Raw genomic sequence first — 27,143 nt, forward strand, 5'->3', positions numbered from 1 at the left:
GTCTGGCATTAATGCTCTTTGAGTCATTCAATGCTGATAGTCAAATAGACCTCATCTTTGATGGCTTGCGTGATACACGCTAAGACCATTCTGACTAATTAGTCAGTACCGTGCACAGGTAAGCAATGCTATCAGTGTGTATCATATGCCAATTATCCAAGAATAGGGCATTAAGCATGCTTACTAAACAGTTGCTAGCATAATTATGATCATGCACAAACTCAGAGACTCAAGCTCTGACCAATCTCATACTCATCATTCATGGCATGCCCTAATCACATGTTTCTCGTGCATCACATTTAATCATCCTGCATGCCTCAACAATAATCATATGCAAATGGGCAAGATTGCCAAGCATTCGTTAGGCCATCAATGTTTACATTTAAACATTCAACATGCATCAATCATAACCATGCATGTCACATATGGGGTGCAGTTTTCTTACCTTTGGTCCAAGCACAGGTTACCAACAAATGAGCCACAAGCACGATCCTGATCCAAGCCTCTAGTGTTAACCTAGTCACAACCACAAATGGTGACCCAATGAGTTCAAGTTCTAAAACCAACCCTTGAACTAAAACTTAGCCTCCAAGACATCAATCCTCACTAATCCGGGTAGTAGGAATGATCCCGAGGCCCAAAACCATGTTTCCGAGGTCAAAACGAGCAAACGGGGTGAAAACAGGGCAAGGGCTGCGGCCCTAGCACCTTGGGCCGCGGCCCCCAGGGTTCTCTGAGGCTAGGGCCGCGGCGCCCTCCATCAAGGCCAAATCCTGACACCTGCTTCTTCGAGCAAGGGCCGCGGCGCCCAAGAACAGGGCCGCGGCCCAACTTCGGGGCAGCCATTTTTCCTTCGTTTTAACCTTTTAAAACCTCCCAAAAACATGTCTAAACATTCCCAAATCATCAAATCAAAGTTCCCAAACTCCCCAATGGTCCAAAACCACCAAAACCCGAGGTTCAAACAAACTAAAAACTCAACGATTCACAAAGTCCAATTCAAGCTTAAAAACTTTTAAAAACTTAAAACTTAAACTTGAATTACCTCCGATTGAGTTGTTTCCAACTAAATCCTTCGACTAATAAGCTTCTAATCTTCCTTAGTATTGCTATGCCTCTATCCTCGCTTGATTCCGAGTCCTAGAACTCAAGTTATCTTCGAAAATGCGATCGGGAACGAAAAGGGAACTTTAGGGAGAGAGAACGTACAGAACGTTTCTTTTCTTCTTAAAAGGTTACTTCAAGCTTAAGTAGCTTCCAATAAAACCTAATGCTCGGGGTCCCGAAAACACCCCCGGGGACATTATAGTCAAAACTTCCAGAATTTCCCCCTGGTCTTACTAACTCTCAATTTATCACCAAATGTTAATTCCCATTACCCAATAACCCGGTAATGCTCTAAATACCCCTTGACTTACTCCAAGTCAAGCTTAAATCCCGTTGTGACTTTCCCACTAGCTTACCTCCTAGGATCGTCTTGTGCTGGGTAACCCTGGCATAACCAGATAACAACAAAGCACCACGCCCATTTCACATATATGCCAAAAATGCCCGAAATGGCCAAAATATGAAAATCACCCAATTAATCACAAATGGGTTCACATGCATATTTAATACACCCAAACATGCATATTATCATTAAATAGCATAGTACAGCAATTATGGCCCTCCCGGCCTCCTAATCAAGGTCCTAGACCTTATTAGGAAATTTGGGGCATTACAATATCGAGGTCGAAAAGTGGATACAACTCATAACGTTATGTGTGTATGTTCATTTGACATGAAGTTCACATACGTTGTCCCTGGATGGGAAGGATCAGCTAATGATGCATAGATTCTTCTAGAATGTGCCACATACCCAGATTATGGATTTCCAATGCCGCCCCAAGGTAAGTATTTATCAAACTTATTATGTTGATTGACATTATTTTATATTAAATATCTATAAGTAAAAACTAACATGAATTATCATTGGATCAGGAAAATATTATCTTGTTGATTCTGGCTATACAAACATGCCTGGTTTTCTTTCGCCATACCGAGGGGAAATGTATCATTTGGGCCAGTACACAGATCTTAATCCCATAGGAAAAAAAGAGCTTTTCAATTATTGACACTCTTCCTTGAGAAATGTCATTGAGCGGTGTTTCAGCGTGTTGAAGGCCCATTTTCCAATCCTAAAGCAAATGCCTTCATATGACCTAAGAATACAAAAGTACATTGTCATTGCTTGCTGTGGGATTCACAATTTTATAAGGACAAATGCAGAAGCAGATGTATATTTTGATGGAGGTGAAGGAAATTCTGAAGTACAGGCCACTACTTTACAAAGCACGAATGGAACTTTGACTGATAGTGTAGGGTTCAGTATTTCTAGAACTCATATACATGAAATGACTCATATTCGTGATGAAATTATTGACCATATATGGAGATCTAGTTGACGATAGTGAGATTGAGTAAATACATTAGTTGATTGTTATGACTCGTTTAATGCTTTACTTTAAGTTTGGACAATTATCAGTTCATACGTTTTTATTTTACTATGTAGACTTTATTAATTTTGTGTTATCTCATGGATAGATATTAAGTTTTGAAATTTGAGATTATTTGGATATTATTAATTTGATCTTTTTTTTTTCTATAATTTCCTTATTTTTTATTTTAAAATAATAAATAGTGGTCATAAAAAAATATTTTTATTTTTTAGTTTAGAAAATGAAAATAAAAAATAAAAAATAAAATTTCAAAAAAAAAATGTTTACCAAACATGTTTTTTATTTTTTAAACAAAAACTAAAAATAAAAGTTACCAAACACATTTTTATTTTTATTTTAAAAAAATAGAAAACAAAAATGGTTACCAAACGCATTTTTATTTTATAAAAATAAAAAAACATAAAACAAAAATATATTTTTATTTTTGAGTTTAAAAATTTTAAAATAAAATTTTTATCAAATGCAACCTTTAAGTAGTTAAAAATTACTTCCAAACTATTTAAAGTGTTGTGAACTCTTTAATTTTTTTAAGTAGTTAAAAATTACTCTCAAACTATTTAAAGTGTTGTGAAGTGTGACTCCTACTAAGTTTTATCATAATAGATTGCTCACTTATTATTGCTTATTTTAATAAATTCTTAAATAATTAATTAAATAAAGTTTTTAAATATTTAAAAAATAAACTAAAACTCATCTAAATTTTTTGTTTAGAAATATTAAATTATTTATTTTTAATAATGATGGAATTAATAAAGTTTAAATTAGATTAGTTTAAGTTTTTTTTTTTAAATTGATAATTTTTTCTCACTCAACCCCCTCATACATAATATACATAATTACAAATAACAAGCTGTAAGTGTTATTTTTGTCATGCATTATTTTTCATGTTCAGACATTGTTTTCATGTTATAACACTGAAAGTCTAGTAGCACGTGATTTCTATTTTCAGCACATGACTTGCTTAGTTGGTTTTCTATTTTTAGCCCTGGTATATATATTCGTTCTTTCCGTGTTTCCCTCACTTTTTTTAGCAGCTAAAAAGTGTCTTCTCCAAGAAACACTCTCTGTAAAAGGTCTGAAGCTCTTGATGCTTAATTGTTCATTGCCCATGGCATTTTGGTGATTCCTCACCATTTATCTCAAGTTTTCTGGTGTAAACCTTGAAGGTGTAAGCTCTACATCACTATGGCTGCTTCTTGGAATGACGACTGGCTCTACAAACCAACACGAGTCTTTCCAGCATGCTTTGTCCTCACTCGCACGCTTCCTGGGAAAATTTCCCAGGAGATCACCCATCTTGAGATTACTCCAGGTCAAGCACGCTTAACTTTGGAGTTCCCAAGTGATGGGCTACTAAAAAGAAGATGCATCTTGTTGATATAGATAGTACCCATCAATCCATTTAAGCCCTCTTCAACTATGTAGTCCCATACCTACACAGTCTTAGAATCATCACACTTGACCTTCCCGAGGCGGTGTGGGATTGCACAGCTTTACCCGGTCTTTCCCCTTACGGATCACGGGATTCTGACTGTCACAATTACCCCCCTTACGGGTCCGACGTCCCTGTCGGCCACACTTCCAGCTGGGTCAAGGCTCTGATACCATTTCCTATAGACTACCAGTTCTCCTGTTGGCAACAAAGTCTAAAATCCCCTAGCATACACACCAATAGGTCTACAAAGCTAGTCTATCACTCTAGCAGATACAAATGAATGGGTAGCCCCTGAATCAAACAATGCAGTATACAAAGAACCAGCACTAGAGATCTGACCTGTCACAACTGAGGGACTAGCCTCCGCTTCAGTCTGAGTCAAGGTAAATACCCTGGCAGGAGCAAGACTGTCACTCTGCTTCTGCTCCTCCTTCCTGACTTAAGGGCAATCCCTCTTCAAATGACTGGCACTCCCACAGACAAAGCAGCCCCTGATCCTGCACTCCCCCTGATGTCGATGTCTGCACTGCGGACACACTGGAAAACTCCTCCAGTTGTCACTTTCACCTGGCGGCCAGTAGAAGCACCTCATACCCTTCTATCTGAACTGGGAGGAACAAGAGAATCTGGGGCCTTCCTCTTCTGCTCACTAGAGCCACCACCCCGACTGGATCCAACAAAATGAGGCACTGCCCTCCTAGCATCGCGCCTAACAGCGCTTTCCTTCCAGATATGATCCTCGACCCTCTCAGCTGTAAGGGCCTTATCCACTACCTGAGCATAAGTCGTAGTCTTTGGATCCAAAGTAATGTTCACATCACGGGCGATCATAACATTCAACCCCTGCACAAACCTGTCTCTTCTTACCGCATCAGTCGGCCCTAAATCTGGCACAAACTTCGCCAACTGATCAAATTTCAGAGCATACTCTGTCAGTGTCAATCGGTTCTGGGTCAGGTTGATGAACTCGTCAACCTTCGCAACTCGAACTGCCACACTGTAATACTTTTCATTAAATAAGTTTCTGAACTCTTCCCAAGTCATAGCTGTTACGTTCCTTCTCTGAACTACCACGTCCCACCAGATGCGGGCATCCTCTCTGAACATATAACTGGCACAGGCAACTCTCTCATTCCCCTCAACCCTCATGAAATCCAGGATAGAAGAAACCATATTCATCCACTGCTCCGCCCGCAGTGGGTCTGATCCACCCTCGAAGGTGGGAGGATGTTGTTTCCTAAACCTCTCATACAAAGGTTCCCACTTATTCTCCATAGCAGATTGAATCGGCACTGGCGCCACAACCTGCTGAAATGGCAGTCCAGTGACCTGAGGTGAGGCCTGCTGCCTCAACTGTCGAAGCTCTTCCTCTGTTCACTGCAGTCTCGCTTCTATCTTGGCAAACATCTCTTGCCAATTCTGTGGGGCAGGTGGAGGGTCCTGACCCTGGTTGTCATCCTCGGCCCTACTGCTGCAGAGTCTAGATAATTGTTGAGGCATCTTAACAAATATGCCTGCAACCAACAACGCCACTCATCAGGCATGATAACAACATCCAAAACCACCTCCCAAACACATTAGCCATCCACAAACAATAATTCACATAACATACAAATAACATATAACACACAACGGGCCATGCCCTAGCATCATGCATATGTTAACTCATTCGTCATGTTCTATATGAAATAAGCAGGCAGACAAGGCATTCAAGCACATATTCAAGCATATTAGTCAATCATACCAACCAACCCTGAGTCGAGCTTGTCACTGACAGCGAGCGTACATGTTCGGTCAATCTCCAGAACCATAAACCTTGGCTCGCTCTGATACCAAGTTGTAACGCTCTACTTCCTTAGAGCCGTTACTAAGTGAGTTTAAAATGTGCATTCAACTCGCTAATCGAGATTTTAGGTCAAAAAGTGTAATTAAATCATAAGCAGGGTTATAAACTTTGAAAATAATTCCATTTACTGAAAATCATAAAGTATTTGACATTTGGGATCCCAAAATACTGTTTGGAAATATTTACCACATATGAGTACAAACCATGTCGACTAAACGACAAAATCTAGGTTTTAATACAATCATCTCTCAAAACCACTAGCTGTGGCAGCCAGGCAGGCCAAACATGTACGCGTCGCTTCACGCTCTCCGTACTCATGGTTGGTTGACTTTTCCTTGCCCTTACCTGCACCACAGAGCACCCGTGAGCCGAAGCCCAATAAGAAAACCCTCACAAGCAGAAAACATATGCATAACAAACACATAACATATATATAACAGGCCATCAATAGGCTAAACACATATGACCAAGCCGTCCCAGGCGCTTTACCAGGCCCTGGGTTTGCAGTCCACACCGTGAGGATATCCCAGGTATCATTTAGAGTCTCGCCCTTGCAACTCACACTCCACGTGCTCAACGCTGCTCCCGGCCCCTTGCCGCACTCGGCCTTGCACTCAACGTTCTTAACGCCATTCTTGACCCTTTGCCGTTTCCGACCCCTGCCGACCTCGGCCTGCGCCGTTCCCGGCTCTTGCCGAACATTTACACAATTTCATTCATAGCATAATAAACATATACTGATCATTAACAAAATCAATCAAAGGGCTATGCCCTACAGCTCAAACATATTGGGCTCTGCCCTGCATACAAGCTCTATGGGAACAGTGGTTTTCTTACCTGCATCCCGAGCTTTCCGAGCACCGATATCCCGAGTACAGTCCCCTAACTTGAGCCGCGCTGAAACCCTAGTCACAACGCATTAACAATATTCATCCATCAAGTTCTAATCCATTAAATAACTTTGAGCCACAACTCTAATCTCCGGGATCTTGAATTCTATCAATCCGGGTGATAAAATCCATCCCGAGCCTTAACCTTTGAGTTCCCAAGCCTAAACACACTCTGGGTAAAGCTGTGCAATCCCATACCGCCTGGGGAAGGTCAAGTGTGATGATTGTAAGACTGTGTAGGTATGAGACTACATAGTTGAAGATGGCTTAAATGGAGAGAAAGAAAGGAAGACAACTTCAAGAGAGAGAGAAGGAGAGAGTAAGTTTTTGAATATTCTAAACAATTCCAAGTTTTGTTTTATTTAACTTAAGTCTATAGGGTTACCTCAAGGCTCAGGGTACCAAAACGTCCCCGAGGGCAAAATGGTAAAATTTTCCAATATTCCCTCCTAGACATTCTAACCTCAAATATATCTCCGAATATTTATTTCCATAACCCGATAACCCCATAACACATCTAATACCCAAAATACCCCTCGACTCACCCTGAGTCGGATTCTCAACCCCATTGTGACTTTCTGGCTAACCACTCCCCAAGACTGTCTCAGATCGTGCTGCACAGATAAATCACATACATATCGCATTTATCACATTTATACCCTCAACGGGCTAAAATCACAAACACACCCCTAATATCCAAGCGGGGCCCACATGCATATTTAATTCAACTAAACATGCATTTCTATCACATATTCACATAAATTCACATGTTAACATATTAAAGCATCTATTGCCCTCTAGGCACGCTAATCAAGGCCCTAAGCCTTATTAGCAAATTTGGGTCGTTACAGAAGAGATTTCAAGATAAGTTTCAAGGGGAGCTTGAGCAGTAGCTAGAGGGAGTCTAGCAGCTGGAGGGATTCCAGCAACGTTCAAAACCAGTGGGAGGCTGGTTGCTTGAAGACTTTCACAAAATAGGGAGTTGTTTGTTGATTGTAAACCAAATTAGAAGGGAGTTTTAATTTTTGTTTTTTGGTTGTTGTTTGTATTTGTAATAACTCTGATTATTTTAGTGAATTTGCTTCACCTCTGGACTAGGTCCCATGGAATAGGTTGTGAGAAATCATGGCTGAACCATGTAAAAATAATTGTGTCATTTTCATTATTCTTGCACTTGATTATGATTCAAATCTAGTTTTTATTTGATTAATTGTTTGAAAAATTTACTGAGTAGTTGAGTAGCAGTAGTTAACTAACTTTCATTTGGTACCAGAGTTGGTGTATTGATCCTTGCTTGTCTTTAGTTAGTTTATTTGCTTATACTCTAGTTATCGTGTGAGTTGGTTCCTTAAGGGCTGTGTGAGTGTGTTATTTTTGCTGCTGTGTTTGTATTGATGGATTGCTTCAAAGAAGGCAGGTCTACTACTAGACCCCCCATGCTTGATGGAACCAACTATGCTTGTTGGAAAGCTCGAATGAGAGCTTTTCTCAAAGCTATGGATGAGCATGTTTGGAGTGACGTGGTTGACAGCTGGACTCCACCTACCATCAAGGATGGGGAGGACACTAAACAAAAGCCCATGTCGGAATGGACTACGGCTGAGATTGAAAAGGCTAATTGGAACTCTAAAGGAGTTCATGCTATATTTAATGCAGTTTCCGTGAGTCAAATGAAGGCTATAGCAAATTGTGAAATAGCCAAGGATGTGTGGGATAAGCTGCAAACTAAAAATGAAGGAGCAAAAAATGTAAAAAAAATTAGATTGAGATCTCTCACTACTGAATTTGAAAAGTTAACTATGAGAGATGATGAGTCTATCACTGAATTTCATGCTAGATTATGTGATATTACTAATGAATCTTTTGCTTTAGGTGAAACTTATTCAGACTCCAAGCTTGTAAGGAAGGTGCTCGGAGCTCTCCCTAGGAAGTTCAAGTCAAAAGTTACTTCCATTGAGGAATGCCATGATGTTGATACCCTTGATTTGGATGAGTTGATTGGATCATTGCAGAACTATGAACTCACTATGAAAAGGTGGTCTAAAGAAAAGAAAGAAAAAAGAGTTTCTAGTGGAGTTGCTTTATCTCACAAAGTTGCCGAAAATATTTTTGTGGGAGATTTTCTTGAGAATTTAGATGAGGGGAAGGTTGCACTGCTCACTAAAAGTTATGCTAAGTTTCAGAGGAACAATATGAAAAAAGACAGCAATGATTTCAAAGGACAAAACTCAAGAAAACCACCAAATTTTCCTCGAAAAACTACTCATATGGGAGAAAAGAGAAATCCAAAGGGTATTCAATTTCGTGAGTGTGAAGGCTTCAAGCATATACAGGTCAAGTGTGCAAACACTTCAAAGAAAAAAGGGAGAGCTCTGGCAGCAACCTGGAGTGACAGTGAAGAGGATCATAAGGCTGCATAAGAGGATAATTCAGATTTGGAAGAAAACTTTGTTGCTTTCACTGTTAAGACATCAGAAACACCATGTTCAGACACTGACTCAGATGGAGTGTGTAGTGATGAGGATGACTTGGACCAGCAAACTGCCTATGAACAAATGTATAATCAGTGGGTTAGCGTGATAAAGAAGGCTAAAAGTCTGGAGATTAAAGTGGGAGAACTTGAAGAAGAAAGGAGAAACTTGTTAGGAAAAGTTGATTTTCTCACTTTAGACATTGAAGAGAAGAGGGTTGCTCTAGAAGAAATGCAGGAGAAGCTGGACTATGCTAATAAAACCATTGAGACATACACTGTTGGTCAAGATTTATTTAACAACATGATGGGAATCGGTCAGTTTGCTAGAGAGAAACATGGAGTTGGTTTCAATCAACCATTGGCTATCAAAAAGAAAGATCTTCCAAGTTCATCTCAAAAAGTGCCTCCCATTCGCCCTTCACTTCTTGCTACTCCTAAAAATTCTCCAGCCACAGCAAAATTTATTCCTATATGCCATTTCTGTGGAAAAAGGGTCATATTCGTCCAAGATGTTACAAGTTGAATTTCTACTTGTCTCGTCTTATAAACATCTTTAAAGATAAGCCTCAAGTCTACCTTGTTGGAAGAAAACAATGGAGATCGAAGAATGCTCATACTAAGGCTCTTGTGGTTCATACTTCTCTACTGTCTTGTAACAGTGACCAGTGGTACTTTGACAGCGGGTGTTCTCGCCACATGACTGGAAACAAGCATCTTCTCACTAATCTTTTGTCTTATGTTGAGGGATATGTCACCTTTGGTGATCGGAGCAAAGATCGGATCATGGGAATAGGGAAGTTGCATTTACATGATTTACCTCCTCTGGAAAATGCACTCTATGTTGAAGGTTTGAAGGCTAACTTGATAAGTGTTAGTCAAATTTGTGATGAAGGGTGCACGGTTCTTTTCTCCAAGACTGACTGCACTGTTGTTTCAACATCTGGAATCCATGTCTTAACAGGGATCTGATCTAATGACAATTGTTATCTCTTGAGCACTAACTTAGTGTGCAATGCGGCAAAGACGGATGAAATTGAATTGTGGCACTACAAGTTAGGTCATCTGAATTATAGAGATCTCAGCAAACATGTGAAATTAAAAGCGGTTAGAGGTGTTCCTAACTTGGCTCCATTGAAAGACAAAGTGTGTGGTCCTTGTCAATTCGGTAAACAATTCAAAAGTAGTCATCCTCCCTTGCAATTTCTGGTTACTTCCCAAGCTTTAGCGCTGCTTCATGTTGATTTGATGGGTCCTATGCAAACATAAAGTTTGAGTGGAAAAAGATATGTTATGGTGTGCGTGGATGATTACACTAGATTCTCTTGGGTTAGATTTCTTAGAGAAAAATCTGACTCTTTTGAAAATTTCAAGGGACTGTGCCTCTCTTTGCAAGCTGACAAGGGTGAAAAGGTTAAGAAAGTGATTCGTCTTAGAAGTGACCATGGCAAGGAATTTGAGAACAACATCTTTGCTGATTTTTGTAACCAAGAAGGGATAGCCTATGAGTTCTCAGCACCGAAAACTTCTCAGCAAAATGGGGTTGTGGAAAGGAAAAATCGAACTCTTCAAGAGATGGCTCGGGTTATGTTAAATGCCAAGAAATTATCCAAGAGACTTTAGGCTGAAGCGGTGAATACAGCTTGCCACATTAGCAATAGAGTGCATCTTCGTCCTGGTACTAAACAAACCTCTTATGAGTTGTGGAAAGGCAGAACACCAAACTTGGCTTATCTTCATGTGTTTGGTTGCAAGTGCTTCATTCTCAATGATAGAGAAAAGCTTGGTAAGTTTGATGCCAAAAGTGATGAAGGAGTGTTTTTGGGGTACTCTACCAACAGTCGCGCCTATAGAATATACAACATGAGAACTCAGGCTATCATGGAATCGATCAATGTTGTGTTTAGTGACTTAGAAAACTTTGCTAGTTACTCAGAAGAAGAAGAAATCCACACTCTTGTTGACACATCCATTCTGCCGGTTGCATCACGAACTGCTGATGAGCCAAGTGGATCTAAAATTGAGGAGATTTATGCTACCACTGAAACTTCTGAGGCTTCCGATGTGTCTTCCATTCTAGAAAATATTTTTTCCTCTGACTTGGGAATTCATCAGAAAAAAGGACCACCCACATGGATACCCAAAGTTCATCCTCTATCCTCCATTGTAGGAAATCCAAATGAGGTGATGGTGACTAGAAAGAAACTAGCAAACAAAATTGCTAATGCTTGTTATCTTTCTTCAGTGGAGCCTAAATCAGTCAAGGACGCCCTTAAAGATGAGAACTGGATTTCTGCCATGCAAGATGAACTTCAACAATTTGAGAGAAATGAAGTATGGACTCTTGTTCCTCATCCTTTGGGTGCTAACATAATTGGCACTAAGTGGATATTCAGAAATAAGACTGATGAAGAGGGAAATGTGGTGCGCAACAATGCCAGATTAGTTGCTCAAGGGTACACTCAGATTGAGGGAGTAGACTTTGAGGAAACATTTGCTCCGGTGGCTAGATTGGAATTCGTAAGACTCTTGTTGGCTGTGGCGTGTTACATGAAGTTCAAGTTGTATCAAATGGATATCAAGAATGCTTTCTTGAATGGCATCCTTGTGGAAGAGGCTTATGTGACGCAACCTCCTGGATTTGAGGATCCTCATCATGGAGATCATGTCTACAAACTAAACAAGGCATTGTACGGGCTTAAGCAAGCCCCTCGGGCATGGTATGATTGTCTTACATCTTATTTGCTTGATAATGGGTATACTAGAGGTAATGCTGATCAAACTTTGTTTATTAAACCTCTGAATCCCGGTATTGTTTGTGCCCAAATCTATGCAGATGACATAGTTTTTGGATCCACTTGTGAGGCACACACTCACTCCTTTGCTCAACTAATGACAAAGGAATTTGAAATGAGCATGGTTGGTGAACTAAGTTACTTTCTTGGTTTACAAATCAAACAACTAGATAATGACATTTTCTTGTCTCAACCAAAATATGCCAAAAATATGCTCAAAAAATTTGGTTCAGAAAATGCAAAACATGCTCGCACTCCTATGGGCACCACTGCCAAATTGCTCAGAGATGAAACAGGTAAAAAGGTTTATGCAACACTGTATAGAAGTATGATAGGCAGTCTACTTTACATTACTGCTAGTCGTCCTGATATTTGTTTTAGTGTTGGGATTTGTGCTAGATATCAATCTGCCCCCACTGAACTGCATCTTACTGCTGTAAAAAGAATTCTAAAATACCTGGCTAGTACCACTGACTTTGGTCTTTGGTACTCATGTGATACTAATCTTTCTTTGGTTGGATTTAGTGACTCAGATTGGGTAGGTAACCTTGATGATCAGAAGAGCACTTCAGGTGGCTGTTTTTATGTGGAGAACAACCTGGTCTCTTGGCATAGCAAAAAGCAAAACTCCATCTCGCTTTCCACTGTTGAAGCGGAGTACATTGTGGCAGGAAGTTGTTGCACTCAACTTCTTTGGATGAAACAAATGTTGCGCGATTATGACCTCTGTCTTGACACCCTGACCATTTATTGCGACAATATCAATGCCATCAATCTCTCCAAAAACCCTGTCCAACATTCTTGTTCTAAGCACATTGATATTCGCCACCACTTTCTTCGTGAGTTAGTCGAGTCTAAACTTATTGTCTTATCTCATGTTGCATCTGAAAGTCAACTTGCTTATTTGTTTACAAAAGGCTTTGAGTTCCCAAAATTTTGTTCACTTGAGAAATTCAATATGAGTTTGTATGTTTGAGTGATCACATGTGGCATTTGAAAATAAGCAATATAGGTTGAGATTTCATCTTCTAACTTGACTATCTGCATGTGTGAGTCTTTCTTCTACTTGCTTTTCACAGTCAGATGTCTTGAAGTGATGTAGGCTTGCTTATGCTCAGTAGTAGTCTTACTTGATGCTTGTCTTCTCAGTCTTGGTTATTGCATTGAATTGTCTCCCCTATTAGAGTTGCCTTATGTTTTAGTGTGAAAGCTTCCATTGGGTCACTTTGCTTTGTGTAGTTTTCTCCTTCACTTAGGATTGTGTGCCCATGGAGAGGGCTACCTATGTGCTTGGCTCTCTAATTGGTAATTGTTGAGGGGATTTCTACAAAAAAAATTAATTAAAAAATCTATAAAAAAAGAAAAAAAAAAGAAATGGAAATCAAACAAAAATTAATAATAATCTTGAGGGAGAGTTTGCCTGGTACTTCTACAGCAGGCAACTCATGAGGACACATCACACACAAATGGAGATTGATTTTCTGTGCATCTGTCTTGCTGAGATTGATACTGTGTCTTATTAAGACTAACTTTTGCATTTGTCAGGTGTAACGCCCTAAACTCCAGGGACCGTTACGGTGTGCCTTATAAACAGTGCTAAACTCGCTAATCGAGTCATTTGGCCAAAATCGTGTAACTAAGTATGATTAGTGGTTTAGGGATTAAAATTTTTGATTAAGATATAACGTTTCATTAGAACGTTTACTGTATACATTGGGATCCCAAAAATATAATTTAAAGATCTATTACAAGAAAATACTTACAACCAGCTGATTTAAGCGGCAAAACAGGGTTTAACCCTAGTTCCTCTTTCAACCCTCGGCCGTGGCGGTCGAGCAGCTGCATATGTACACATCGTCATCTAAACTCTCCAACTCAAGGATGGTCCAACTTTCTTTTGCCTTTACCTGCACCACATAGCACCCGTGAGCCGAAGCCCAGCAAGAAAACTTAATATGCTCATGATCAGTAATAACATGTCATCAAATCATAAGGCACACGCCTAGCAAATATAGCCCTATTCAAGCAGGCAAATAAGTTCACATAATGATGGGTATCCAGGATAAGAAATCCTGCCCTCCTAAGTGGATGAATATCAAGTCAATCCTAATCAGATAAGTGATTTAACACTGGTGGTTTCGGTAACCATACTGGGCATATAGCCCTAAATAGAAGAGTGACAGTTGTAAAAGTCACTAAGGTGGGTTCTGTTCCCTTTATAAATAAGTGATCATTTCACTGGCTTAAACAAGATAGATATCTGGTGAAACAGTCACTAGCATAAACCTACCGAGTGACCACAGGGTCACTAACATGGGATTCCGCTCCCTTAGCCATGTGACGATAGGGTCACCGGGGCTTTGTAGATAAGTGATCATTTCACTAGCTTAAAAAAGATAGGTGTTCGATGAACTAGTCACCAATATAACATATGGCATGACCATAGAGTCACAACCATGGGATTCCGCTCCCTAGCCACATGACAAACTGTCACCTAGGCCTTTGGCCCTGGCTCTGAGTAACTAGTCCTAGACTAGTCAAGCGCTTACAATTTTCATCGACCTTAGGGTTGTTCCAACATCAATGCTCCTAGAGTCATTCCACACTGATATCGATTAGATCTAATCTTTTATCGGCCCTGCGTTCATGACGCTTATGTCGTTTCTGACTCTCAGGTCAGTAATACGCGACCAGTGCCGACCCTGATTATTCAGTGCCATACACAAGTAAGCAATGCTACCAAACATATATCATATGACAAATATCCGAATACAGGGCATTCAACATGCTTACTCAATAATTGCTAGCATAATTAGGAACATGCATAAACACAGAGGCTCAAGCTCTGAACAATCTCATATTCAATATTCATGGCATGTCCTAATCACATGTTTCTCGTGCCTCACATGCATCACATTTAAACATCCAACATGCATTAAGAATAACCATGCATGTCACATATACACAGGGTGCAGTTTTCTTACCTCTGGTTCAAGCGAGAATTAGAACAAGAACGACCCTTGAGAACGATCGACCTTTTAATCCTTTAGCGATCACCTAGTCATAACCAAATACAATCTTCAATTAATGAAAATCAACAATAATAGGGTCTTGATCTAAACCCCACTCTCGGGACCCCGAAATGTACGCACACGGTGAGTAGATTCGATCCCGGGCCTTAAGGATTGAAACCCCGAGCCAAAAACCCTTAAAAACACTCAAAGTGGGCAGCCACATCAGGTAGCGCTGTAGCGCCCCCTTGTGGGAGCTGTAGCACTACCTCCAGCCTGAAGTTGCCCAGAAACTTCTCCCTTCGACTCCACCATTTCTAACCCAAATCAAAAGCTTCCAAATATAAAATTAAGTCTCAAATGAACCCAAAAACCATCTCCACATGTCCTAGGCACCACAACCCCAAGAACCCTAGCCAAAAACATCCATTGAAACTCAACTTTCCAACTCACAAACCCAATTGAAACTCAAATGAAAACAGAGCAAGACCAAGAGTTTTAATGGCTAAAAACTCACCTTAATCTCATAATCACACCCTCTTCAATGGTAGAGCATAACCCTAGATCATCAAGACTTGATTCCTTGGCTTGGTTCCTCAAAAAGAGCTTGAAAATTCAAAGAGAAATGGAAAGGAAAAACTATCGAGAGAGAAGAGAAGGAGACTCTGTTTTTCTACAGCTTTCTAAACTTAAAGGGCTGATATAAATCCTTAAGGGTGAAAAGACCTAAATGCCCTCATGCCTAAAATAAAACCTTAACAGCCACCAAGGGCAAAATCGTCCTTTCACACCTATTTTGTTATTCATAATTAACACCATCCAATTCCCGTTATTCTCAATATTCTCAAATACCAATAATTCATATCCCGTTACCCTATAATTCCCAGCAACGCTTTGATGACCAAATTACCTCGAGACTCCCCCCAAGCTCCGAAACTAGCCCCGTTATGACTAGAACGATAACTTGCATTTTATGATCGTCTCATGCCGAAAGGCTCGAAAAAATCCACATATAATGTGGTACCATTCATAACTCACCCATATGCACGAAAATACACAATTATGCCCTCAACGGCCAAATTACCAAAATGCCCTTATAATTAAAAATAAACCCATATGCATGCATTTATCATCATATTATAATATAATTCACATAAACATGCATATAATCATCTAATATCATAATAAATCAATTATGGCCCTCCCGACCTCCTAATCAAGGTCCTAAACCTTATTAGGAAATTTGGGTTATTACAACTATCCCCTCCTTACAGAAATTTCATCCTCGAAATTTATCAGAACAACCCAGAATAAGAATTCCGCACAATTGATTCCAGTTTCCCAGGTCGCTCCCTCGACCTCACTGTTTCTGCAACATACCTTAATCCAAGGTACACTTTGTTTCTCATAACCTTATTTCTTCTATTACAATCTGAACTGGCTATTCCTTACCAGAATACCTAACCTCAACCTTCAGATTCTTATGATTCAACTCATGAGTTCCTTTTTAACCCATGTCCACTGCATGGAAACACATAACACACTGTATACAACTGACAGTGCCAAAGACAAAGCCGATCCAAAGTTAACCTGATCAGTCCTATTCAGGATTCAAGCTGTTAAAATAATCTAGGGCTCAGCTTGCCCTTAACTCCTCACCCATTTCCATGGTGATACTTTAAGGAAGATACAATCTTCTACTTGGAACTCCATGTTTCTGCTTTTCAATTCAGTAAAACTTTTCCATTTACTCTGAGAAGTGAGCATTCACGCTCTAACCTCTAATAACCTCAATGGTCCCCTGAACTACCTCAGGATCCAGAATCAACACCTCACCCATCTCATTCCAATGAACTGGTGCTAAGCATTCTCAACATACCTCATCTCATAAGGTACCTTTCCAATACTGGATAACTCTCTTTTTCTCTCTGACTTACCATCAGTCCGAGAAAAATGAACTGTAGCACCCTACCACCTTAGAGCCGTTACTAAGTGAGTTTAAAATGTGCATTCAACTTGCTAACCAAGCATTTAGCTCAAAAGTGTAACTAAACTGTGTTAAAATCACATAATTTGAAAATGTAATCATTCATTGAAAATTATAAGTGTTTTACATTAGGGGTCCCAAAAAGAAAATACTGTTTATAAATATTTACAACTCAAAATGTGTTTAAAGTTGACTAAACGACAAAACGAGATTTAGTACAAAGTAACTCCCAAAAATACCCCTGGCTGTGGCGGCCAGGCAGACCAGACATGTACGTGTTGCCCCACGCTCTCCGTACTCATGGTTGGCTGACTTTCCCCTTGCCTTTACATGCACCACAGAGCACCCGTGAGCTGAAGCCCAGCAAGAAAACCCTACATAAATAGATAACATATGCATATAAATCACTCAGCATATAAACATGCCATCAATAGGCTATACACATACGACCATGCCGTCCCAGGTTGTAATGCCCCGAATTCTCCGATGATATTTAATGGCAGGATTAGTAGGCCGAGAGGGCCATACTTGTTTAATTATGCCATTAAATGATATTATGCATGTATATGTGAATTATATTATAATATGATGTTTAGTGCGTGCATGTGGGTCCACATTTTAATTACAGGGGTGTGATGGTAACTTGGCCCGTTGAGGGTATAATTGTATAACTGTATGCATGTCGATGATATGTGTTGAGGCCACATTATAATGTGGGTTCGTTCGAGCTATTCGGCATGAGACGATCTTTGAATATTGATTAGCGGTTTAGTCACAACAGGTTTAAGACCGGGCTTGGGTTGAGTCTCGGGGTGATTTTAATGATTAGAGCATTACCGGGTATTAAAGGGTAACGGGATGTGAATTATTGGTATTTGAGATTATTGAGAATAGCGGGAATTGGAGAGCGTTAATTATGATTAACGGGATAGGAGGAAAGTACCAAATATGCCCTTGGGAGTCTTTAGAAACTATTAATTGACCTAGGGGTAAAATGGACATTTCACCCCTAGGATAGATATACCTGGTGTTGGTTGAAAGAAGATAGTGAAAAACAGAGCATGTTTAAGAGTTCTCCCGTACCTTCTTCTCTCCACCTTTCTTTGTGATTTTTGAACCAATTTTGAGGATTCAAGCTTGGGAAGCAAGCCTTGGAAGTTTGGGAGTGTGTTCCACCATTGAAGAGCATCATAAGCTGAGCCTTGGGTAAGTTTCTAACCATAGATTTCTCTGGTTTGCCCTGTTTTGGTTTGGTTTTGCAGCTGAGATTTCTAGGGTGAATTATTGGTTTTGTTGGGAGTTTTGGCTAGGGTTCCTATGCTTGTGATGTTTGGGATGTGTTAGGATGGTTTTTGGGTTCATTTGGCATTAAGAATGGGATTTGGAAGCTTGGGAATCAGGTTAGAATCAAAGGAGTTGAAGAAGGTCGATTCAGGGGAGTGCTGGTCTGGAGGTAGCGCTATAGCGCCCACCCTAGGGCGTTACAGCGCTCCTTAGGAGGCTTTTTGGCATATTGGTGGTTTTGAGTATAGTGCTGGGGCGCTAGGGGTTGAGCGCTGTAGCGCTACCCTGTTCCTTCTAAGTCCCGTTTTGAGTGTTTTTAAGGGTTTTTGACTTGGGGTTTCACTCCTTAAGGCCCGGGATCGAATCTACTCACCGTGTAGGCATGTTTCGAGGTCCCGAGAGTGGTGCTTAGGTTAAGACCCTATTTATGTGGATTCTCATTAATGAAGGTTATAATTGGTTGTGACTAGGTAACCGCTAAGGAACTAAAAGATCGATCGTTCTCAGGGGTCGTCCTTATTATACTTCTCGCTCGAACCTGAGGTAAGAAAACTGCACCCTGTGTATATGTGACATGCGAGTTTGGTATTGAGGCATGTTTATTGATAAATGTGGACATGGATTGCATATTAAATGCTAGAGAATGTTAATTACCTGTATATGGCACTGACTAGTCAGGGACACTGATCTAAGAGTTAGAAACGGCATGAGCGTCCTGAACGCAGGGCCGAATGAAGATTAGATCTAATCAATATCAGTGTTGAATGGCTCTAAGGCATTAACACTGGACCGACCCTAAGGTCGATGAACTTATAAGCGCTTGTCTGGTCTAAGACCAGTTATTCAGAGCAAAGGCATATGGCCCCGGTGACTGTTTGTCACATGGCTAGGGAACGCTGTTCCAGGGTTATGACTCTATGGTCATGAGGAAGGTTATGTTGGTGACTATTCACCATACACCTATCCTGATCAAACTTATGAAAGGTTCTCTTATCAGTTAAGCCTGGTGATCCTATCGTCACATGGCTAAAGGGTGCTATCCCCATATTAGTGACTTTTGCGACTGTCACCTATTTGTTTGGGTTGTTGGTCCTGGATGATTATTATGATCATTGTTGATATTATATCATGTTTTATTATGCTTTTCTTGCTGGGCCTTGGCTCATGGGTGCTATGTGGTGCAGGTAAAGGGAAAGAAAAGCTCACCTAGCCTTGAGTGGAGAGCTTAGGTGGTGATGTGTACATATGCGGCCGCTTGACCACCACGGCCAAGGCGTTCTCAGAGGAACTAGGGGGTTTACCCTATTTTGTCGCTTAGGTCGGCGGGATTGTAAATTTGAAACTGTAATGACTATTTTGTACTGAGAACAACTTATAAATTTTTTATTAGCTCTGCAGAGCAGTTTGTAATAAAAATATCCATTTCCTTTTTATTAGTTTTTCACCTTAACCTGTTAATTACACTTAGAGCACGTTTTTGACCAAAGGACTCGGGTAGCGGGTCAAATTTCCGGTCCACCGTTCACCGTAACTGTTCTGGGGTAACCAGGGCGTTACACAAGTGCTTTACCAGGCCCTAGGTTCGCGGTCCACACCGTAAGGATATCCCAGGTATCCTTTAGGGTCTTACCCTGGCAGCTCGCACTCCGCGTGCTAAACGCTGCTCCCGGCCCCTTGCCGCTCTCGGCCCTTGTCGTTCTCGGCCTTCACCGTTCCCGGCTCTTGCCGATCATTCACATATTTGCATACATGGCATAATTAATCAAACACTTAAACATGCATTAACATAATCAATGGGCTATGCCCTGCACATAGTCATATAGGGCCATGCCCCGCAACACAACTGTAACGACCTAAATTTGCTAATAAGGCTTAGGGCCTTGATTAGTGTGTCTGGAGGGCAATAAGTGAATTATTGTTATAATATGTGAATTTATGTGAATATGTGATAGAGATGCATGTTTAGTTGAATTAAATATGCATGTGGGCCCCGTTTGGATATTAGGGGTATGTTGTGATTTTAGCCCGTTGACGGCATAATTGCGATAAATGTGATATGTTTGTGATATATCTGTTTAGCACGATCCGAGACAGTTCTAGGGAGCCGTTAGTCAGGAAGTCACAACGGGGTTGAGAATCCGACCCGGGGCGAATCGAGGGGTATACCGGGTATGTGATATTTTTCGGGGTTATCGGGTTACGGAAATAAATATTTGGAGATATATTTGAGGTTAGAATGTCTAGAAGGGAATATTGGTAAAATTTACCATTTTGCCCTCGGGGACGTTTTTGGTACCCCGAGCCTTGAGGTAACCACATAGATTTAAGTTAAATAAAACAAAATAAAGGAAACCCCTAAACTTCCTCTAAACCGACCCACTCCCTCTCATTTGCTCTGATTTTCCTATACTCTTGAAGGTCTAGTAACATCTTGGAGAAAAACCAGCCAAAGCTAAGGAATTGAAGTTAGGAATCAAGCTAGAGTCTTGGAAGCTTGGAGCTTAGGGAAACTGAGTTGTGGATTTAATTCTGTGCAGGTAAGCTTCCTAACATGTTGAGTTGTGTTAATTTGCAGCTGGTTTTAGGTTAAGTTTTAGAGTTTTTCATGTTGGAGGGATGAAGATTTAACCTTGATCTTTCTAAGGGTTTTGGCATGAGTTTCTGTTGGGTTTGGCTGTTGAATCAATAATATAATCTTTGTGATAACCAGTTTGGAATGTTGGCTTAATTATGGGGATAATTGGATTGGTTTTGAGGTGAAAATAGTGTGTTTTTCTGGGCTCGAGGGGTCGGGCCGCGGTGTTGTTCTTGCTAAGCCGCAACCCCATAGAACTTTGGGCGCCTGGAAATGAAGGCGCGCCGCAGCGCCCTTTAGGAAGGGCCGCGGCGCATATGGGCTATTTTGAGGCAAGGCCTCGAGTTGAGCTGGGGGCCGCGGCATGAGTCCCTAGGGCCGCGGCGCTTAAGGTACTTTTGGATTTTTACGAGGTTTTAGGCTCGGGGATTCACTAGTTAAGGCTCGAGATGGATTTTATCACCCGGATTGATAGAATTCAATGCCTCAGAGATTAGAATTATGGCTGGGAGTTATTTAATGGATTAGAGCTTGATGGGTGGATATTGTTAATGTGTTGTGACTAGGGTTTCGGCAAGGCTTGGACTAGGAAACTGTGCTCGGGACATCGGTGCTTAGAAAGCTCGGGACACAGGTAAGAAAACTATTGTTCCCATAGAGCTTGTGTTACCGGGCTCGGCCCTATTTGATTGTGTTGCGGGGCATGGCCCTTTTATTGAATTTATGTATGTTATGATACTTGTTTAGTATATTATATGTATGGGAGAGGGAAGAGGGAAGAGGAAACCGCATGGGAGAGAGAGAGAGAGCTGAGAAGTTCTGTTTTTTTTTTCTCTTTCCTTTGCCTTTCTAAAACGTTCTAAAATTTCCCAGTCCTTATCTCATCATAACCAGCTGCCAAAAAGACCCAATTGCTCCTTAAGTTACCCCAAGTCCTCATATGCCACCAAGGGCGATTTAGTCTTTTAACACATCCCGCTAAATCCTCGAGTATGTCTAAAAATCCTGTTTTAATCCCAACATGTCTAAACTATTACTATCACTAACCGCTACTCAATAATTCTCAAACACCTTATAATATTCCTAAAATACCCCTAAGCTCCTCCCGAGCCGGGTATTTGACCCCGTTGTGACTTTTAGCAAAACAACTCCCTAGGACCGTCTTGGAATGTGCATCACAAATATATCAGCATTATATCACATATATCACAGTTATGCCCTCAACGGGCTAAAATTACAAATATACCCCTAACAACCAAACAGGGCCCACATGCATATTTAATCGCCTAAACATGCACTTCTAATCACATATTCCTTAAATTCACATATATTAATACAATATAACAATTATTGCCCTCCATGCACGCTAATCAAGGCCCCAAGCCTTATTAGCAAATTTGGGTCGCTACATGAACTGTACTAAATTCCATCTATATACTCATCGCCTTCCTCAACCCTTCCATGACCTGGATAGACCTTGAATTTCATGAAGGCGCACTATCTCTCGCTCACATAGAGATCTGAATACTGATCAGCTACGTTACTTACTCTTACTGATAAAAATGAACTCACTTGGAAAACTGGTCCATAATGACCCAATCCAAATCACGCCGATCCACTATCCTGGGCAGCTCCACCGCGAAACCCATCGCGATGATTTCTTATTTCCATTATAAAATATTCAAAGGCTACGATGGCCTTGCTGATTCCTAATTCTCTGTCTTGACCTGCTAACAAGTTAAGAACTTTATCACACATCCCATTATGCCCCTCTCCATCTCAGGCCATCACATAAAAGCTTTCAAACTCCGATACACTGACAGGATGCCTGAATGAAGAGAATAGGAGAGTAACATGAGATTCATCCAGAATCTCCCATTTAATCCCAGTGTCCATCGGATTCCAAATCCGATCTCTATACTACAATAAACTCATATCTGACACTGTATATGTAACGACCCAAATTCGCTAATAAGGCTTAAGAGCCTTGATTAGTGTGCATGGAGGGCAAAATGGGAATTATGTGTGACTTTAATGAGTAAAATGCATGATTATGATTTAAAGCATGTTATATGACTATGTGAATATCTGAGATGCATGACTGTGTATTAGTATGCATGTAGGCCCTGATTAGGTTAGAAGGGCGTAATCGTAATTTTGGCCGTTGTGGGCATAACGGTATTGATATATGTGATAATTGTCGAGACCACATTATTATGTGGATATATCTGTGATCTGTGACTCGAGACGATCCTAGTGAGCAGATTAGCGAAAAAGTCATGGCGGGGATTTATACCCGGCTTAGGGTGAGTCTGGGGGTATAAATGGGAATTTGGTGAGTAAAGTGGGGTCTATTTTGATACCGAGGAATATAATTGGTGATTAATTAGGTATTAAGAAGTAAGCGGAAAATATTAGAGACACTTGAGGAACTAGTGGAAATAAGGTGAAATGACCAAAATGCCCTTAAGTGGATTAAAGGACTTGAGATTAAAGGGGAGGGTAGTAAGGTCATTTGGCTTGCAAGGGATAGATATGCTGAGGTTTTATACTTATTGGGAATTGTAGAAAAGGGTAGAAGGCTGAGGAAAGAAAGAAAAGAAGGAAAAGTAAGAAAAAGGAAAGGGAGAAAACAGAGAGTTTCCTAAGGTCGGTTTATGCTTTCTTCATTAGTTTCTTGAGTATTTTTGGGGCAAAGCTCAGGGAGGAGCTAAGTTGGGCTGAGCATCAAGAATCCTAAGTTAGGCTTGGAGAATTGACAGAGGTTTAGCAAGAACACCCTAACACTTGAGGTAAGGCTTTGTAGTTTCTTCAGTTGCTGGTTTTGGTTTTTGAAACTATGTGTATGAGCTGAGTTTGATGGGAATTCAGGCCAAAGGGTGAGGAAGAGCAAGCTAAGGAGGTGTAGAGGTTATCTTGAAATCGAATTCCCATTAAAGGTATGAATTCTAAGCTTCTAACTTTGATGTTTAACTGGTTTCTGCTGAGTTTTGATGTCTAGAAGTGGCTATGGTGAATTTTGAGATTAGGGATGCATGTGCTTGAGTTCTGGGTATTTGGGGTGCTTGGGATGAGTGGAGTGTGTTAATAAGGTTGTTTTTGAGTTTGGTGAAGGTTTGGAGAAGTTTTGGTTGAGTTTGATTCGAGGAAATTGTAGGAGGGAAGATTTGGAGGTTGCCTGTCTGTGACTAGCGCTACAGCGCTAGCCTTTGGGCGCTGTAGCGCTAGGCCAAGCTTCCTGGGGGATTTTGCTTCTGTTTGTAGCACTGTAGCGCCCTCCCAAGAGCGTTGTAGCGCTACCCTGTCTTCAGAAAGGGATTTTAGGGTTATTTGCAAGGGTTTTTTACCAAGGGTTTGGGGTTTGGTTCCACCACCTTGTTTGGTGGAACTAGGATTTCTCGGGGGGCTCAGGATTGGTCCCGAGGCTAGGTTTTGGACTTGAGGTTTGGTGATGACTTTAACCTATGGTTGTGTTTAGGTGAGCGCTAGGGCTCGAGAGGGATCGTGCTCAAGGAGTCAAGTGATCAAGGCTTGCGAATTGAAAGGTAAGAAAATTGCACCCGGTTATATGTTTGTGATGGGACTAAGTGCTCCCGATATTTGTATTATGTCAATGATGGTATTATGCCATGGGACATGTGATAGCGGCCTAAGGGTGCCGTACACAATATTTGCGCACAGGGCGCGGCTTGGCCACTGGTAGCCGAGGACAGCTTAATATTCACTGAGCTCGATTTAAGCGGGCCAGAGTCAGTGGGATAACGGAGGGAGCGGCCTGAGGGCGCTAGCCCTAGTTATCATTTGTGAACTGATATATGATATGAGTTGATATGTTTAGTATGTGGAATACTTGATTATACTGAATACTTATATGGTTGAGAATATGTGATGCAATATGAGTTATTGATTTGTTTGTTGATTGCTTATGCTCTGCTGTTGTGTTTTCTTGCTGGGCCTTGGCTCACGGGTGCTACATGGTGCAGGTAAAGGCAAAGGAAAGTTGGACCAATCCTGAGATGGAGAGCTGTGGGGTTGAATGTACATAGCCAGCTGTTCGATCGCCATGGTCGAGGAGTGGATCAGGACAGGGATTGCCTTAATATGGCTTGATATAGTATTTAAACCTTATGACTTTTGTAAACGGTCTTTAAACTTAATATTTTTGGGATCCCGTGTAGTCAGGAAACGTCTCTTAATGAAAAATGTGACTTTTGAGACCAAAACACTTTTAACCCTAGTTCCATTATAGTTTCAATAGCACGTTTTAAATTAAACGACTTGATTAGCAAGTCTAGCACTTTATAAACACACAGTGTAACAGTCTTGGCTATCCAGGGCGTTACACTATAACCCTTAGCTAATCCAGCTAAGACTTTCCACTCAATCTTTCCTATCTGTGGTTCACTTAATTGTTTTCCTTTTGATCCTTTCTGAGCTAGTAATCTCAAGCACAAATCTGGCCACCTAGCCCACCAGAAACTCTACTCTAGTTCTGGTCAAATCCTTTAACCAACACGTTACATAGGCATTAACTTTTCTCTGCCACTGAGGTGTCATAACAACCTCCAAACTAATCCTGATCTGCAAGAAGACTCAGATCTCTTTCCCAAGACACATGTAATATCCTGCCCATCCAAGGAAACTTCTGCCTACCGAGGCGTTCCTTGACCTTGGAGAATATCCGCAGAGAAAACATCACGACACCATCGTCCAAGACGATCACAAATCCCATTCAAATAAACCTTTGAATGCTCTGTTCATCTAATTCATCAAAACACTCAACATTGATCAAACTCTCAAATCATAACTCAGCACTTTCAGTGCCCTTATCCAATATAATAGTCTTCTAATCAACCTTCTCCCAGGTCTCTAATTGGCACTAACAAGATCCAAGATCCATCTTGGAGAATGCCATATTACTCACTAACTGAGCCTTTATTTCTTACAACTTTGTTGTGCCATTCAATACAGTGCCCTAAAACCTGTTTCCATTCCTGGCACCAATCCATTTACCATTTTATTCTTTTCACATAAAGGAACCCTGGCAAATCCCCTGGAAATATATCCAGAAACTCACAGACTACTCCAGTCTATCCTATTCCCGTTGGCATAATCTAAGTGGTCTCCACCACGCTAGCTAAGAGTTCTATGCATCACCCTGCAATAAAACTATAGCTCTCAATACATGTGTCATAAGCATACAGAATCCATACACCGTGCCAACTATCACAAGGCTTTCCGCTCTCAAGCCCAAGAGATACTATTCTTTCCTTGCCATTTAGCATTGCCCCATAATTACTTAACCAATCCATACCCTGGATCATACCAAATCCAGTCAGTCATAACCAACTCATCAAAACCACTGATAAGTCCTTTCCACAATAATTCACCTCATCTCTTAAATCACCAATACTATATTACATTCCCATCACAACATAACCATGTGATCTGTATAACAACTTTATGCCTCTCTATATGCAACAAATAAAGAACAGCATGGCACCAAAACCAATCAGCATAACTCAAAAATCAGAACTAGAAAACTGACCTGCCACCCTTGAGGAACTAGTCTCAGTCTCAATCTCTGACTGCCTCAGAATAAACACTTGAGCAGGAATCGAGTTGTCCATCCCCTTTTTCTCATCCTTTCTTAGCATTGGGCAATCCTTCTTACGATGTACAAACATTTTACATGAGAAACATGCCCTTGCTCGGCATTCTCCCAGATGATGCCTCTTGCACCGAGCACAAACTGGATAAGTCTTCCGGCTTTCATTCTTGCTTGCTCCAATGAGTGGAGGTACCACTACCTGAGCTCCGTGCTCTCCAGCACTCTTCTGCCCAATCTGATGTCCTGCGCTCTCAACAGCAAGAGTCTTCTCTACCACCTGAGCATAGGTAGAGATTTCATACATTGGGGCAACTCTAATCCCCCGAGCTATTCCAGGATTCAATCCTTGAACAAACTTTTTCTTCCGAGCTACATTTGTGGGTACCATGTCAAAAGCAAACTTTGCCAACCCATCAAACCTATTAACATACTCAGTTACTGTTGCCTTTCCCTGAACGAGATTCACAAACTCATTCACCTTAGCAGTCTTGGCTACATCACAGTAATATCTTTCATTGAACAACTGCCTAAACTCTTTCCAGTCCATCGCAACTGTATCTCGTGTTTGGGACACCACTTCCCACCACGTCCGGGCATCATCCCGCAATACAAATGTCACACAAACCACCTTATCGTGACCCGCCAGCCCCATACTGTCAAGAATGGAACTGATCATGCCCATCCAATGCTCAGCTCCGAATGGATCTAGGCCTCCCTCGAAGACTGGAGGGTAATACTCCT

The 27,143-nt window shown here is 40.9% G+C and overlaps 1 long non-coding RNA gene across 1 annotated transcript; it reads left to right on the plus strand.

Moving 5' to 3' along the window:
• The first annotated feature begins 1,728 nt into the window (after nt 1–1,728).
• On the plus strand, nt 1,729–2,541 carry LOC133793844 (uncharacterized). The gene is made up of 2 exons (XR_009874983.1): nt 1,729–1,889; nt 1,981–2,541. It is a non-coding gene; the product is annotated as an uncharacterized LOC133793844 (long non-coding RNA).
• The last annotated feature ends 24,602 nt before the right edge of the window (nt 2,542–27,143 follow it).

Source organism: Humulus lupulus, chromosome 8, assembly GCF_963169125.1.
Source record: "Humulus lupulus chromosome 8, drHumLupu1.1, whole genome shotgun sequence".
NCBI classification, from domain to species: domain Eukaryota; kingdom Viridiplantae; phylum Streptophyta; class Magnoliopsida; order Rosales; family Cannabaceae; genus Humulus; species Humulus lupulus.